Raw genomic sequence first — 18,555 nt, 5'->3', positions numbered from 1 at the left:
TCAAATGTATTAAGGTCTGCAAAAATGCTTATACCTTAAGACAAACAATGACCAAACCGTTTCATTTTCCTTCTGCACACATAGGAAGACAACATATCCCGGTCCCCTTTCCATCTAAAAAGGATGACACTACTGATTTATGGCCAATGGAATGTTATAGAATTGATATAGGCCATTTCCGTTAAAAAAAAAAAATCTCCCTCAAATAATCCTTCTCTCTTGCCAAAAGTCATATATTGACAATAGCCACATTCCAAAATAGAAGAAGCCGGGATACTTGAGTCACTGCTTAGAGGACAGCTGCCAAGGCTATGCCTGATAAAGAACACCTGCACTGGACTTAGTGTAAGAAATTTATTATGTTACGCCACTGAGATTTGCAGTATTTGTTATAGTAGCTAGCATTAATCATTCAGATTAATATAGTGTTTTAAGAATATGCAATGGTTACAATGAAAAATAAGAATGAAATAAAATTATACGAAAATGCAGAATTCAGTCCTTTTTTTCATCCTTAAAAATTATTTTAATGCTATTTACATTATGGTGGGGGCTCTACCCTATATAATTCCTGATCGAATCTTTTAATGAGCATATACTGGTATTGAAATTAAAAAAACAAAAAAGGTGTTAAATGACTACTGCTTTAATAATGGTCTCTAAAAGCAATTAAAACCAGGGGTGCCTGGGTGGATCAGTGGTTAAGCATTTGCCTTCAGCTCAGGTCATGATCGCAGCGTCCTGGGATCAAGCCCCACATTGTTGGGCTCCCCGCACATCAGGGAGTCTGCTTACCCCTTTCCCTATACCCCTCCTCCGTTCATGCTCTCTCTTCCTCTCTCAAATAAATAAAATCTTCTTAAAAAAAAAAAGTAATTAAAACCAAAAAAGTAAAATGTCATTTGAATTTTTCATCTTTGCCACAGGACAAAATTCAAATAAGCCCTTAGTACCTCTAATTAAAATACTACTTTTTGTTTATATAAATAGATCTTCAATCACATTTTACCAAGTGTTATCACTTTATCTCAGTTGTTCCTCATAGAAATCTGTCTTGCCAACTTCATAAGGCATCATTATCTCCTCTTTACAAATGGAAAAAGTGAGGTTCAAAAAGCCATGATCTTTGTCCAGTGTCACACAGCTAGCCCTACTATCTATTTTCAAACCTAATTCAGTATTCCTGCCATATACCCTGTTTGTTCCCTTGTACCACCCACCTCAGGTCAACTGATTATATCCAAGTGCCTTTCATCCAATATGTATTCAAAAGATGCTTGTGATTTTGAATCAAATATTTATTTGGTCTACTGTCAGAATTGCCATTTATGGAATAATCCACAGTACATGTGCAAATGAATTCAAGGAAACCATGCCATTCTTCTAAAAGTAATCCCATATATACACAAGGAATTACAGATATGAGAAGACATAAACCGGTTCCAATTTTACCATAATATTTTAAAAAATTAATTATGTTTTAAAGAAAATAAAATTAGTATGTATACTGGACTCATATATCTATTTTAATGATAGCTACTGGAATAAAAACATTAATAGCAAACATTCAGAAATAAATGATAAATCTACTAATTTAAGAACTATCCAAAACCCATGTTTCTTTTATATATGATATATATAACAACTGTTCATGCAATATTTTCAGACAGCATGACAGTTTAGCTTTCCAATAAGTAATAATAGCAAATCAAGAGGCACTGATACTCATGTTACAAAAGGATAAAAATGAGATGTAACAATATGTGGGCAAGTCCACAGATTCCCTTACCTTTATATATCTTTTCAGTATTACACAAGTGAAGCGTGAAGTAAGTATCAAGGAGGTGATGGCCATTTCTATTAACAATGTTCCGGGCAGCAATGTTCCGAAGGTGTCTAAGACGTCGCTAAAAAATAACAACAAAAAAGAGGGACACATTCAGCTTTTCCTCCTATAAAATCTTCTGAAAGTTATGATCCAAAAATGAAACATAGGAAGTTGTCCCAGTTATCGATTTGTTGAGCCAGTAACCTTAACCCAGTCTCATATTTATGCCTCAGCATCCCCTCTGTCAAATAGGAATTATACCTGCCCAATCTCATTTACAAGGTTATTGTGAGCATGAAATAACAACAGATATGAAGTATTGTCGAAGAGCATAAATATTATGTAAGTACTATATACCTGTACAATAGCATTAGTATTTCCTGGAATATAAGTAGTAATTTGCTTTCTTCCCTTCAGAAGACTACTAGTAGACACACAAGTCTATCTCATACCTACAAACAAGCAGTTTTTACATACATACACCCCTGTTGCTAGTATACTCAAGATGCCAGATCATCTGTACAACCAGGAAAAGATGCCAAGCCAAAACATAACTCACTGGGCACTCCAGCCAGCCAATAACCCAACTGTTGTGAGCTTAAATTAAATCTTCACCTGACCAGCAGCCAACCAATCTCTCTTTCCTTTCTTTTTTTTTTTTTTTTTAAGATTTTACTTATTTATTTGACAGAGAGAGAGACAGTGAGGGCAGGAACACAAGCAGGGGGAGTGCGAGAGGGAGAAGCAGGCTTCCCGCTGGTCCCAGGACCCTGGGATCACGACCTGAGCCAAAGGCAGACGCTTAACGACAGAGCCACCCAGGCGCCCCCCAATCTCTTCTTTCCTGATCAGGCCTTCTTCCCAACAATTTCTTCAACTAAGATGCACAAATCATTTGGAGTCCCAATTGTTGAAAAGGCAAATGCTCCCTAAGCAACAGGAGAAATCAACAAAAATACAAGATAACAAATAGCCTAATAAAAGCATATCAAAAGAGAAGATGTTGGCAATGCTCAAGTCTCGGCACATCAGATTCATTCCTAAAGGCTAATTCCTTGTGTCAGATAATTATTTTCAGACTTAAAAATAGAAATCAAGTGCTCAGTTTTAAAATATGCTTAAAGCTCTCCCTTCAGGCTGAAAGACAGCCCAATCTACTGAGGTAAATCCATCTTCAATTACATATGCAGTCAGCTGGAAAAGTACAGTTCTTTTTTTCCATGTGCACAGCAACCTAATCCTTTCTCCCAATCTAGAAATTAAGATTCTTTGAGAGAGGTTATTGTCTAATAAATTTGTTCAATACTCTAAGTATGAAAAGGCCCAAATATATTTACAAAAAGTTCCTCAGGCTGGGGCGCCTGGGTGGCTCAGTGGGTTAAGCGTCTGCCTTTGGCTCAGGTCATGATCTCAGGGTCCTGGGAGGGAGCCCTGCATGGGGCTCCCTGCTCAGTGGAGAGTCCACTTCTCCATCGCCCTCTGCCCCTCCCCCCACTCATGCTCACACGCTCTCTCTCTCTCTCTCTCTCTCAAATAAATAAAATCTTTTAAAAAATAAAAAGTTCTTAGGGCTTATTCTAAAAGACTCATTTTTACACAATCTGCCAATGGTTTCCATTTCATACCCTGGATTACAGCAACTATCTCTTCCTCCTATATATTTTTCATTAGCCCTCTCAATCAAGATTTTAAATTAACAGGAAGCACTAACCACATCTATTTTGCTATAAGATTACAATCTTGGTTCTCTGTTCAAAAACCTGAAAATATTACCCAAAGCCTCTAGAATAAAGTACGAACTTGCCCTATTGCTTTCAAAGCCCTGTACAATCTGACCTCTCCACATCCTATCTTTACTTCTCACTAGATCTTCTACATACCCAACCCCTCAGTCACACATGAATGCTTAAGGTTCCATGAAAAAGATCATGCACGTTCCTAGCCCTAGGCCTTTGCTAATGCTAGCCCCTCAACCTAGAATACCATTCTCTCTTTTTTTTTAAGATTTTATTTATTTTGAAAGAGAATGAGAGCGAGAGAGCATGAGCAGAGGGGAGGGGCATAGGGAGAGGGAGAAGCAGACACCCCCCTGAGCAGGGAGCCCTATGCGGAATTTGATCCCAGGACTCTGGGATCATGCCCTGAGCCTAAGGCAGACACTTAATCTACTGAGCCACCCAGGCCCTAGAATACCATTCTCTTAAAGGAGATCCTATTTCTACTTCAAAGTTTAGGAGAGAAGACTTCTCCTTCCTTTGTCTTAACTGAAATTAGTTGCTCCTTTATTTAAACAAGTAAGAACTTTGTTTCTATCTCTCCTATAGCACTTATTTCATTTAACCTAGTCTTATTAGTTGATTAGTTATCTTCCCTATTAATCTAGGAGGAAATGACTTGATAACAGAGACCATTACCATCACTACACTGTCAGCACTTATTATATGCTTAACATGTGCCATGCTCTGTACTAAACACTTCATACATATGATCTTATTTAATCCTCTTAACAACCCTATGATGTGAGGTTTTACTCATTATCATTATTCATCTCTTTATCCAAACATTCCTACGTAACCAAATATAAAATAGTCAATAATAAATGGGCAGTATATCTCAAAAGAAGGAAGGAAAGAAAGCAGAAGGAAAGCAAGGGGTTATACCTATATATGTGGATATATATCATACACTTACATCATACACACACACACACATACATATATAATTGATAGAGTTTGGTCTTTACACTCCCCTACTGCCACAGAGGGCAAAGTAAGCAATGATATATCCTTCAATACAATAATTTTATGACAAATATAATAATAATGGAACAGACTGCCTTACGAAGCAATGTGCAAAGCTTGGCCAGAGATGCAATCTATAATTAATGCATAGATATTACTGAAGAGATCTTTCCACTATCTAGGAAGTTAGCACAACCAGCTCCAAGACACCTTCTGACTCCAACCTCTACAATTCTAAAATCAGCAGTGGAGTCTACAAACATTAATCCAGGTGGATTACCAATATATCACTATTGTTCCCATGCTCCTTCCACTAAGGTGGGTACAACAGAACTGACCACATCAGGACATTTTATAAGAAGGTTTACAAAAAACAAAACAAAACAAACAAACAAAAAAAAAAAAACATACACACAAACAAAAAACAAAAACCTCCTCCACAAATTAACCAACTATACTTAAAGCACTGACTTTGGATTGTACAACTTTTTGCCTTTTCCCCTATTTTATTTATTTCAAAAGCATTAGGGTAAGTATTCTCATTACACCATGATTAATTAAAATCCAAGATGCTCCCAGCAGCTAGAAGGGACAAAGAAAATCAACTCTTTACAGGTAAATTATTGATGTAATCTTGGTGAAAGGCAGTAAATGTACACACGAACCCTCTTGTGCCCTTTGTCTTGGCTTGCTCTTTAATAACATTCATTCTAATTTTATCATAAAGCTTTTTATTTTTAAAAAATGCTCAACTGTAATAAAATGGAGTTTACTTCATAATAATGTACCAATGCTACTTTTTAGTTTTGACACATGAAAAATGGTAATGTAAGATGATATTAGGGGAAACTGAATAAAGGAAATTCTCTGAACATTTTTGCAACTTTTCTGTAAATTTAAAATTATTCCAAAATAAAGTTTATTTTTTTTAAAGTTATTCCCTTTTTCAGAGTTAGGAGGTATGTAAGCAGGACAAAGAGTGCCAATAAAACACTATTTCACAAGCACTACTTTATTAATAAAACTCTTCTTCATTTCCACCATTCACTTCCTTCCTTTAGACTCCCACTTCCTCTCTTCCTCTCCTTCCCCTAAGATTTAATGCAATTATAAAGAAACACTGGAAGGTTAAGTCAGAAACTCATAAAAAATGATTAAGTATGGGGGTGAGAACAAGCTGGAGGGAATACAGATAAAAGTAAGACTTCCCTGCTACTTGCTTATATAGTTTTGACTTCTGTACCATATAAATGTCTTACATACTCAAAAAGTAAAGTTAAATAAGAAAAAGTTTAAATCAACTAAACCTAGTCCAAAATATAACAGCAATACCAAAAATTACCACCAGTTTTAAGACATATCATCTACCTTCACCCAATTACCCTATGATCCAAGAAGTACTGAAGAAACCAGAGCAACCTAAAGGATCCTCTCTTGTTCTCAGTTCCCCCCAGAAGATCTATACTTGAAAAACAATATGTAATTTTACCTAACATGGAAATACAGTTAGTTCCAGATTTTGTCTATCTTCCCCAACAAGAATATAAATCCTATGAGGAAGAGATTTTATTTCCTTTTTAAAGATTTTATTTATTTGTCAAAGAGAGCATGCACGGACAAGCAGGGGCAGCGGCAGGCAGAGGGAGAAGCAGGCTCCCACTGAGCAGGGAGCCCGATGCGGGCTCAATCCCAGGAGCCTGGGATCATGACCTGAGCCAAAGGCAGACGCTTAACCAACTGAGCCATCCAGGCATCCCAGAGATTTTATTTTATTTATAGTTGTATCTCCAGCATCTAGCTGAGTACCTAGCAAATAGCAGGCACACAATAAATGTTTTTTGATTGAATTAATAAATCTCCAGTGAATTAACCCAGGCAAGAATGTCTTGGTATGGGACACCTGGGTGGCTCAGTCAGTTAAGCATCTATCTTCAGTTCAGGTCATGATCCCAGGGTCCTGGGATCAAGTCCCGCATTGGGCTCCCTGCTCAGCGGCGAGCCGGCTTCTCCCTCTCCTGTCTGCCGCTCCCCGTTTGTGCTCTCTCTCTCTGACAAATAAATAAAATCTTTAAAAGGGAAAAAAAAAAAAGAATGTCTTGGTATGACACAGGCCTTGCAATAGTCCTGAGTGGCATGGAAACCTCAGTGGATTCTGACACCCACCCACCAAACAGTGAGAGAATACAGACTTAAATGAAAGTGGAGTAAAGCTTCAGCAGTGATTCTGCTACAGTAAATCCTAAGAACACACCTACTTTCGATTGCTCTAGAGTTTACAACCTAGTGGTAATTCATGGCCTGGTGGCACCAACTAGCATAAATACACCGCTTTTGACCTTGTCTAAACAGAATTAAATATAAGACTACCTCTTCTGGACACCTGGGTGGCTCAGTCACTAAGCGTCTGCCTTCAGCTCAGGTCATGATCTCAGGGTCCTGGCACTGAGTCCCACATTGGGCTCTCTGCTCAGCAGGGAGCCTGCTTCTCCCTCTGCCTGCCACCCCCCTCCCCCACCCCACTTGTGTGCTCTCTCTCTGACAAATAAATAAATAAACTCTTTAAAAAAAAAAAAAAGACTACCTCTTCAAATGGCCCACCTAAAGACAGCTGAAATCAAATATGTCTTATGATCTAAATTGGCTCAAGTTATCTCAGGAAAGTATGAATATTCTGAGTAATTAAAATTTCCACAAACTTTGGAATTATTCTTTAAGATAACATCCTATGTAGTTTTCTTTACCAGCAATCTCCTTAAACTTTCTCAAATGTACTATGCCTTTATGGTTATGAAATGCAATTTTTGTGCATCATTCTTCAGCAGTAGGTTTAGGCAGCAAAGTTGTACTCTAATAACACCCACCCCCAAAACTAAAGCTGAGCAGATTTTAATTTTTAAATTGGAATTAACATGGCTTAAAATCTTTGAAACACTATCTCTAAAACATCCTATATAGAAAATAAAAACATTCACTAACATATAAAACTAAAATCTCCTATTCAGCTTTGATTTGAAAGACTGATAGCTATAATTAGAGCACAACTCTGCAACCGAAATGTTGGTGGTGAGCAAAAAGACCAGCATGACCCTAGATTCCTAAACATTTTTACAAATCTTTCAAATATAAACTCTAAAACAAGACTTAAGTGGTATGCATTGTAGATCTGAAGCATCTGCTTTAGTAAAAAAATACTCATTAGTAATGATTGAAACTGATGCCTCTAACTTGTTAATACTACTACTGTTGTTAGCCAACTGCTTCCAAACATAACAGTAGTCTAGGGGCACCTAAGTGGCTCGGTCCGTTAAGTGTCTGCGTTTGGCTCAGGTCATGATCTCTGCATCCTGGGATCGAGCCCGCACTGGGCCCCCTGCTCAGCGGGGAGTCCGCTTCTCTGTCTCCCTTGGCCTGTCTCCCCCGACTTGTGTTCTCTCTTTCTAAAATAAATAAAATCTTAAAAAATAATAATAATAATAACAGTAGTCTAAAGAAAAGTTTTTTGTTTTTTATATTTTGGGTTTATTTTGTCCGGCAGCTATTTGACTAAAACAAAAAAACTCCTTTGCAGAATCACCCTCCCCTACTATCAATTTCTATGCTTCCTCTAAGAATTAACTCTACCTCCACCCCAAGGATGTTCAGCCATGATTCAGATCAGGTCAATCAGCACATTCCATCCCCCTGACCGTAACATATAACTTAATTAGGACCACTGAAAGACTCAGAAATTATATTAAATTATTGAGATTTCTTTTTTTTTTTTTTTCTTTCACACTGGCCCTGAACCTGAAAGGATACAGAGCTGAAGATGTTGGCAGCTGTCTTTCATCACAGTGAAACCAAAGAATGAAACCAACAAGGAGGAAAACAGAGTGAAGACATGTGAGATTCAGGTCCTGCCAACAATTTAAGTGTCTCTGGATCAAACCATACCTAAAATGAGAATTGCAATGACAACCACCAGCTGAGTCCCCATAAAACTGTCAAAGATTACAACTAGGGAGATTTATATTGTGACTATTTATTTAGGATTTATCCCATAACAAGGTAGTAGATGAAGAGTAACATTTAGTAGCAGGGTACAAAGAAATGTTTCATTTTGTTAAACATCCCCATGTTTTAGAAAATGACCATTTCTCATAGGTCAATTCATTTTTGTTGATACAATTTTGAATCTCAATATGGGTGACAGCACAGCTTTAAAAACAATCAAATCACACCCCAGAACAAAAAGAAATCCACAGAAATTTTTAGTAGTGAAATACATCATTGGGGTTCTATTCCTCCTGAATTTTACCATTCCCTTGCAGGTATCTAAAATGTTCGGACTTCTGAAGCATAATAACGACCAAAGAGAACTAATTAATGTGTCTTTGATCTTGTTCCTCATCAGTGCTGTAGAGAGTGATTCAGGGAGGCTGATGGCCAACAGGAGGCTGCCATTCACCCCTCCTTCCCTATCTGTAACCCTTGCTTCAAAAACAAAAGTACTAAACCAAAGTTCTTAAATATAATCACTCCACAAATCCCACCATTGCCAAACTAAATAACCATCCCACACACACCTTTTATGACTTCTAAGACCATAGAAAGGTATCTTCAAAACAAATTTTGAGTCTAATTTGCTTAATCTACAAGAGCTATCATAAATCAATAATATAATCAATAATCCATAGCCCAATAGAAAAGGGGGCAAAGGATATAAAAAGAAATGGAAATGGTCAATAAACCATATGAGAAGAAAAAGAAATGGAAAAGAAAAAGAAGTGGAAATGGTCAATAAACACATGAGAAGATGTATAATCACACTCCTAATTAAAGATATGCACATCAAAACAATCATTCCACCTCATGGCAGACTAGTTTCCAAACAATGGCTGTACCAACACATCACACCCCCCCATGCTCTCTTACAATGTGGTATCGCCACTCCTCCATTACAAAATGGGGTCTATGTTCCCTCTCCCTTATATGTAGGCAGGCCTGTGACGAAGGTAGAAATTAGACTACATGACTTCTGAGGCTAAATCATAAAATTATCTAGTTGTCTTAGAATGCTCTTTCTTAGAAGCCAGTCACCCGAATGTGAAGACACCAAGCAGCTACATGAAAAGGACTTCGTAGTTGTTCTCCACAGCCTCAAGCGAGATCCCAGCTATAGCTAGACATGTAAGTGACCATGTCAGCCCCCAGCCTTGGAGCCACCAGAAATGACATCAAATAAAGCAGAGACAAGTCATTCCTACCACAGCCAAATGAAACTGCACAATCATAAGCAAAATAAATGATGATGTTGTTTTTGCCACTAAATTTTTTTTCTTACTCAACAATAGAAAATGAAGAATCCTATCTGATTAAATGGTCAAACTATTTAGTTTTTGTCACAAGTTGATATGAGTAAGGAAAATAATGTGGGAGGAAATATAAACTGGTTCAATTTGGAGAGAGGGCAATTTAGCAATAATTATTAAATTTTAAATTGTATGTAATATTTGACCAAGCAATTCCACAAGTCACAAAAATGTGTGCAAATATGCTTATTCTGATATTGGCTATAAAAGCAAAAATTTAATAACCACTTTTAAATTGGGTTGGTACATTCATACAATGGAAAACTATGTATCCATTTTTTAAGAAGTACTAATATGGAACACAAAAGAGCATGAAATTTTAAATGTTCACATAAAGAAATATTACTATATACCCTGAATGATGTAGATCAAGGGTTGCCAACTCATTCTGTAAAGAGGCAGAGAGTAAATTATTTTAAGTTTTTCGGCCCATGTCCATTCTATTCATATTATTTGTTTACAATCTTTTAACCATGATAACCTTTCTTAGTCGTCTCAGTTACAAATGTCAGTAACTGTTGGCCAGTTTGCTAACCCCTAATGTAGAAAATCACAGATATTATGAGATAATTTTTTTAAATAGCATTTGGTTTAGGAATGTAGTCAAACTTGTTCTGGGCACCTGCCCCCTTTCCGATCCTCAACTTATTTTTTTTTCAGGTCAGACATTTATTTTCTGCCTGGGACTAGGCTAAATGGCATGGAGGAATAAGGCCCAGGTTGTTTCCAGTAAACTCAGATTACCACTATTTTGGTATATTTTTTTAAGGGACAACAAAAGCAAACCTGAGAGAAGATTAGTTTTCTACATTCCCACAGAAGATAAAAATGTTGAGTTACTGAACTGAGAATTTAAGCTTGATAAATTAGATCAGTCTTTTTAAAAATACAAAAGCTCCTTCTATATTATAGCACTCAGTCACCTATTTTTTCTAATCTTTTGATCCCACCTGAAAGACTCCCTGTAAAAAGTTTTGAAAAGAACCCAAAAATGCTTTATTTATAACTACTACTTGGTGCTATTGGTTATAGGCAAATAGTACCAACAGCCAACGTTACAGATTTAAACAAAATAAAAATCTAATTCTAATCTCTCATAAAATACATTATAGCTCCCATTCCTAACGGAGAGCTCTCTGATGCAAATCACACAACCCTGGAACTAAAGTGTTTATTTTGGCATTCACTCTGCTCTCACTCAGTCCCAGAATTTAATTCAGTCATTTAATAAACACTACTAAATTATAATACAGACTTCTCCACAGGAAAAGACAAAATATATCTCTGAACTTTCTACATTTCTTATACGCTTTGGCTCTGGGTTTTTTTCTCTCTACCCTATCTACCCCCAATCTTGGTGGAAGGTCCAAACTTGCCCTTCTTCCTCCATGTTTCCTTTGGGTAGTGTTGCTCTAAAAAACAAGCCTTTGTAGTGACAGGTCTAGCATTGTTCTGTGCTTGTATCTCTCATCCTCCCTCTTGTTGCCGTCTTCCTTCTATTTTATCTTGCTGGTACTTCCTTCACACACCCTGCTAGGAGCGCTGGGGATACAAACATGGCATTCCCTAATTTCAGAGCATGTAACCTCGCTAAAGAGCTGGACTTTGTGCACACAAAAAGGCCAATTTGAGGTCAAACAATCCAGGAGTATAATGTCAATGAGCATTTATTAGAGAACTGTTATTCTAGAAATCTAAGACCAAAGAAGAAAGACACAGATTTACAAAGGATGACCTGGAAGATAAAAATCAGAAGACAGGAGACAGCTCTGTGGTCCAAGTGTTAAGAGTAATATCATGGGGATGCCTGGGTAGCTCAGTTGGTTAAACATCTGCCTTTGGCTTAGGTCATGACCCCAGGTCTGGGATCAAGTCCCACGCTGGACTCCTTGCTCAGCGGGGAGCCTGCTTCTCCCTCTGCCTCCCGCTCCCCCTGCTTATGCTCTCCCACTCTCTCTTTCCGACAAATAAATAAAATTTTTTTTTAAAAAAGAGTAATACCATGGCCATAATTTGCTTCAAAATAATTGGGGTGAGGGAGGGAGGACGATTAGGTAGGCATACAGGCAAAACAAGATATGCCATCACATAACATAACCTGTTATGTTATTGAAGTTACGTAATAGGTACCTGGGAGTTCATTACACACCCCTCATATATACGCATTTCAATATACACTGATATATACAATACACATTACACTATACATATTTCACTATTCTTGGAAATTTCCATAATAAAAAAGTTTTAAAGTAATATTAATAGAACAGAAAGAAAGGATAAGACCATATAGGAGCCTAAAGCAAAAATGGGCTTAACAGGGAGATTAGATAGTGGACATGGTTGAGGATAAAAAGAAGACTGACAAAAGAAATACGGGAGTCAAAAGGCCCTTAGGGAAATATGAACTAATCAGTAAAGGTGTCAGGGCAATAGAGTAGTCATGAGAGAAAGAAAAGAAAAGAAAGGAAAGGAAAGGAAAGAAAAGAAAAGAAAAGGAAAGAAAGAAAGAAAGAAGGAAAAGGAGAAAGGAAGGAAGGGAGGGAGGAAGGAGAGAGAGAGAGAGGGAGGGAGGGAAGGAGGAAAAGGTGTGTGTGTGTTTAGGAAATATACCCTATACCTTATATCAAATTCCAAATGGCTTAAAAATATTTAAGTGTAAATAATTAATGCATAAAGTATCAAAAGAAACCATGAAGAATTATTTTATAACCTCAAAGTTCTAAGAATGACAAAAAATTCACAAGCCATAAAAAGAAAAAAAAAATCAATAAATTTTACTACATAAAATGTTTTTAAATTATGCATGGCAAAAACTGTCATATGCAAAGTCAAAGGAAAAACAACCTCACCAAAACTTTTTAACTCACATAACCAATTTCACTAAAATACAAAGAGTTCCTAAAAATGATTAAGAAAAAAATCCAACAACCCAATAGAAAAAAAATGGCAAAGAATGAATATTAACAGATAATTCACAGAAAAGGAAATACAAATAGCACTTAAACATGAGAAGATTCTCAACCTCACTCATAAGAGAAATGCAAATTAAAACTACACTAAAATTGGCAGAGACTAAAAAGTCTGCTAACATATTCAGAGGCAAGGCAGTGGCAAAACAAGCACTTGGCTGAAAAGAGTACAAACGGAAAAACCTCTGAAGATGGCAATCTGGCAATATCTACCAAAATTACAAATGCACATATTCTCTGACCCAGTAATTCCACTTCTGCATTTGTGAAAAAATATATACTTAGAGATATGCATTATAATATGTTATACACTATTGTTTGTATTTGCAAAAAAGTGGAAATATGTTAAACGTCCATCAATAGGGGACTAGCTAAATTATGATATATCCTATAGTGGAATACAAAGTGGCCATAAAGAATAAATTATATGGCAGCTGTTTGAGCACTGATATGGAACAATCTGTAAGATATACTATTAATTAAAAAAAACACAAAAGTTTTGGACACCTGGGTGGCTCAGCTGGTTAAGTGTCTGACTCAATTTCAGCTCAGGTCATGATCTTAGGGTTGTGCAAAAAAGCCCCGCATCTGGCTCTGCACTGGGCGTGGAGCCTGCTTAAGATTCTCTCTCCCTCTCCCCGCTCCCCCCATTCACTCTTGCTTACTCACTCTAGCTCTCTCTCTCTCAAAAAAAAAAAAAAATCACAAAACTTTATGCAGTCAGTGTGTTTAACATGTTAGCATCTGTGTTTCATAGGAAAAAAAAGAATATAATTATGTAATTACTGGAGATACATAAAATATAATTGATAACACTGGTTATCCCAGGGAAGGGAAAATGGGTATTTGGGGTACACAGTGATATGGAGACTCTTCACTCTTATATATCTTTGAATTGTGATCCACATGAATATATTGCTTATTTTTTAAAATAAAACCAGGGGCACCTAGGTGGCTCAGTCAGTTGAGTGTCCAACTCTTGGATTCAGCTCAGGTGATGATCTCATGGTCGTGGGATCAAGCCGTGCCTCAGACTCCACGCTCAGTGGGGAGTCTGCTTGAGATTCTCTCTCCTCTCCTGCCCCTTCCCCCCCCTTCTCTCACTCTCTCTCTCTCAAAAAAATAAATCTTAAAATAAAATAAAACCAAATTTACATTTTTTAAAAAAACAGAGATAGAAACTAACCTTTAAGCACAGGTATCTGTGATAGCCATTACCAGAAGCAGTGTGACACAGTGGTAAGAGTTCAAACTAGAGTTAATAATTCTGAACTCTAAGGTAGTTCTACCATTAACCAGTGAGCAAATCACTTACTTTCTCTGAGCTTGTTTCCCCTCCCCTAAAATGGAGATATTTCCTGTATGCCTACCTCTGTGGGTTATTTTAAGGATCAAATGAAATAATGGATATAAAAGCCCTCTGAAAAATCATAAAGTACTTTATAAATATAAACTATTAACAGAAATAGGGACGTTGAGAAAGAGATGTGGTTATCAGTATAAGACGATGAACTGGTTTAGGCATTTCTAATTTGAAGTGAAGAGACAGATTTAGAATTCATTTATCTAAAAGAGATGACATGGTCTCAAATATAACAGATCTCCAAAGGACAAACATTCAGTAAATAGAATTACAAAACTACAAAACTAGAAAACATCCTGAAGGTCATCTAAGCCTTTGCTACTCAGGATTACCTGGGAACTTGTTGGAGAGGCACAATCTCAGGTCCCACTACAGACCTTCCCAATCAAAATCTGTATTTTAACAGGATCCCCAGGTAACTTTTATGCACATTTTAAGTTTAATAAGTACTAATCTAGCCATCTCATTCATTTTTCAGATAATAAAACCAGGGCGATAAGTAAAGGGTCTTGGCCATGTTCACACTGTCAGTAAGTACCAAAAATCAAGATCTGGACCCAGGCCTGATCTCTTGGACTATGTGTAGATGTATGCATGTGCATTATGTATTTGCTTCCCAGATACCTTTTTTTTTTTTTTTAAGATTTTATTTATTTATTTGACAGAGAGAGACAGCGAGAGAGGGAACACAAGCAGGGCGAGAGAGACAGAAGCAGGCTTCCCACCGAGCAGGGAGCCCGATGCGGGGCTCCATCTCAGGACCCTGGGATCATAACCTGAGGCAAAGGTTAAGGACTGAGCCACTCAGGCGCCACCCCCACCCCCAGATACTTTGTTTCAAAACCCAGGAGACATCTTTGCCTTGCAGATATCCCATGCCCCCGCCCCCATTTCTGATCAGCCACCAGCCCAGTAATTCTTTCTTTCTTCACAATATCTCTGGCATATGTTCCTTCTTTTCCACATCCTTCATTCATTGCCCTAAAACTATTGCTATGCATACTATGAAAACCCAGCTTCCTTCTCTTACACATGTATCAACTTCCACTCCTGGAAACAAGAGCTCTCTAACAAATAGCAAGCTCTATATAATTCCAAAAGAAGATGCAAGCCATTAAAAAGCATTAAATATTAGCATAACTGATTCCAGGCAGAATCTATGTTTGAAACCTAGCAAAACTAGCACACTCTAATTTGGTAATCCTAACCCAGAAACTTCCTATTGCCACTCCCACTATTTCTTTGCCATCACCTCCTTCTCTTTGCCCTAAAACTGACCCAGGTTGCCTTCTTCTAATAAGGCCTTCCACTATAATCAAGCTTTACTAAATAAATCCAAAGGCTATGAATCTACTTTCTATTACCATCTTCTATCCCAATCTGTCCCAATACACTCTCAACATTCATAAACATTCTCATATCTTCATAATTCTCTCCTATACACTGTACTCTAACAAGCCAAAGTATTTCAACATTTCTTGAATACCCACAATGTGCCAGGAACTACACAATAAAACAGAAGTCTAAATACCTTTGAAGGGGCGCCTGGGTGGCGCAGTCAGTTAAGTGTCTGCCTTCAGCTCAGGTCATAATCCCGGGGTCCTGGAATCGAGTCCATCAGGCTCCCTGCTTAGAGGGGAGTCTGCTTCTCCCTTTCTCTCTACCCCTCCCTACTGCTCCTGCTCTCTCTTCTCTCAAATAAATAAAATCTTTAAAAAAAAATTTTTTTAAATAAATAAATACTTTGAATACCTTTCCTACATAAATTCAAGAAAATTAAAAGCCCTGGTCTCTGCCCTATTTGCATTTCTGCACCAAGAAGTTTTGACTTTTTGGGCGCTGGGTGGTTCAGTCGGTTAAGTGTCCGACTCTTGGTTTTGGCTCAAGTCATGATCTCAGGTCCTGAAATCGAGCCCAGAGTGGGCCTCCATGCTCAGTAGGGAATCTGAGATTCTCTCCCTCTGCCCCTCCCGCCCCCCACCCTGCTCATGCACTCATTCTCTCTCTCTCTCTAAAATAAATAAATAAATCTTTAAAAAAACAAAAAAAGGAAGTTCTGACTTTTTAAAGAGCGAATAATATGGGAAGACTTTTATAGATGTTCAGCCACAAAAACAATAGTTAAACAGAGTAAGACACCCACAACATGAAGCCTGTACAGCACAAGGGTAAACAGTTCTAGAGACTCCCATGTACAAATTGGGTTTAATTAGATCAACCTGAAAAAACAAAGGGAGTGTGCTTCAATTCAAAACCAAATTGTGAGCTATTTATTCCAATGATCCCAAACACCATCTTTGTGTTACAGCATGAACTTGGCAGACTTGGGTCTGAGCGCCACCCTGCTATGTCACTAGGAAATGTATTTAAGCTCTCTAAGCTTCACATTCCTCATCTGTAAAATGGAGCTAATGACAGTTTGTATCTCACAGAATTGTAATGAGAAGTAAATGGAGTAACTGCAAAGTCCTTAGACACAGGGCTGGCACATGTGACAGTTCAATAATATTACTATTATTATCAATCATCCTAAAGTTCCCTCATTCTTTTGTGGTGAGTTTACCTCTAGAGCTTCAAAATCTATCCTCCGAACTGGAGCTATACAGGTTTATGAAGGGACAGGAAAAGATCAAACTGGAAAACCGCATTTTAAATTCAACAAGCAAGAGTGAGATAGTGGGAAAAGCTCTGAATTTAGAACCAGAATAGGTGGATGTGAACTCTAGCTCTTCCATGTTCCTTTCTTGGCCTTGATTTTCTTCCCTGTTAAATGGGAGAGATAGCTCTAACTACTGTAGCTAAAAATACTATGAGAATGGTTTATACAGAGATTAGCTACTACAAACAAAGCAGCAGGGTAAAAGATAAGGTAAGAGTGGGAGACCTGTTCATGAGTAACTGTTAAAGGATATCTCTATAATGGTATGTGACAAGAAATCATGAATCTTAGCTGGAGGAAAATATGGCAGTAAATGGTAATCACAAAGTTAGACTAAAACGAATACCTACAATTAAGTAGGCAAACACCAAATCACTCTTTATGACCCAGCTCCAGAATCTCCACTTTTGATATACCCTTCCTGACCTCCCTGTCCCATCCACTACCCCAAATGAAGATGATCATTTCTACCCTCTGGGCTACCACTACCTTGTGTACATGCCACCATCATATAGCGCTTGCTGTAACCATGTTTCATTGTCAATGCCCCCCACAAAAAGAGGGGTGATCTCTAAATACAGAAACCAAGTTTTATTCCTTTTTACACCTACAGCACTTAGCACAAACCTGGCACAAAGTAGGCCCTCAATAAGTGTTTGATGGATGAACCAATGAGTGAATTACAGACAATATTAGCGATTTCACTCTGCCATGTCAGATAGTACGCTTAAGTATTTGGTAACATTTAAAGCTGTATTTTATGCAAAGCTCTTAATAACATATATTTTATCATAATTCTTTGCCCGTCCGTAGCCTCAATGACTATAAGCACCTTAAGGACCAAAACTATGCCTTTGTATCCCAAGTGGCTAATAGGCAAGCACACAGATACTCAATAAATGTCTGTTGATAGAAGAAGAGAATGATGAATGCATGAATGCCACTGCCTCACCACTCAGACCTCAATCTTCCCTTATTTAGGGATTTTGTCAGCAGGGGCTCAGTTGGTTAAGCGACTGCCGTCGGCTCAGGTCATGATCCCGGGGTCCCAGGATCGAGTCCCGCATCAGGCTCCACACTCAGTAGGGAGTCTGCTTCTCTCTCTGACCCTCTCCCCTCTCATGCTCTCTCTCTCTCTCTCTCAAGGAAATAAAATCTTTAAAAAAATTTTAAAAAGGGGCGCCTGGGTGGCTCAGTTGGTTGAGCGACTGCCTTCGGCTCAGGTCATGATCCTGGAGTCCTGGGATCGAGTCCCGCATCGGGCTCCCTGCTCGACAGGGAGTCTGCTTCTCCCTCTGACCCTCCCCCCTCTCATGCTCTCTCTCTCATTCTCTCTCTCAAATAAATATATAAAATCTTTAAAAAAAAAAAATTTTTTTTTAAATTTTGTCAGCAGTCTTCTCACCACTCTTTCCACCACTGCTCTCTCTTCTTGTGCCAACTATACTTGAATAAAAAAAGTAATGAACTTTTTTAAAAAAGACTATCCTCCCATTCTTGCTTATAGTACAATGTCAAAGTCAGACTGGTAAATGTGGAGGGAGTGTTAAGAGCTGGGAAATCTTTGTTTTGTCACGTCATAGCCAAGATTGGCTCAGATAAAAACCATCAATGAATGATAAGTCTGCAGGGTCGGGGGAA

At 37.8% G+C, this 18,555-nt stretch overlaps 1 long non-coding RNA gene across 1 annotated transcript in view; it reads right to left on the bottom strand.

Moving 5' to 3' along the window:
- LOC145716220 (uncharacterized) overlaps window positions 1-18,555 on the bottom strand; it is a 41,443-nt gene that overhangs the window by 6,219 nt on the left and 16,669 nt on the right. Inside the window, exon 2 of the long non-coding RNA XR_014138749.1 lies at window positions 1,790-1,907. This is a non-coding gene — a long non-coding RNA (uncharacterized LOC145716220). The remainder of the gene's footprint in view (window positions 1-1,789; window positions 1,908-18,555) is intronic.

This window comes from Leptonychotes weddellii, chromosome 11 (genome assembly GCF_054177405.1).
Source record: "Leptonychotes weddellii isolate Sample4059 chromosome 11, ASM5417740v2, whole genome shotgun sequence".
Lineage (NCBI taxonomy): Eukaryota > Metazoa > Chordata > Mammalia > Carnivora > Phocidae > Leptonychotes > Leptonychotes weddellii.
Note: the sequence above shows the minus strand (reverse complement) of the source record. Positions and strands in the feature narration are given on the sequence as shown.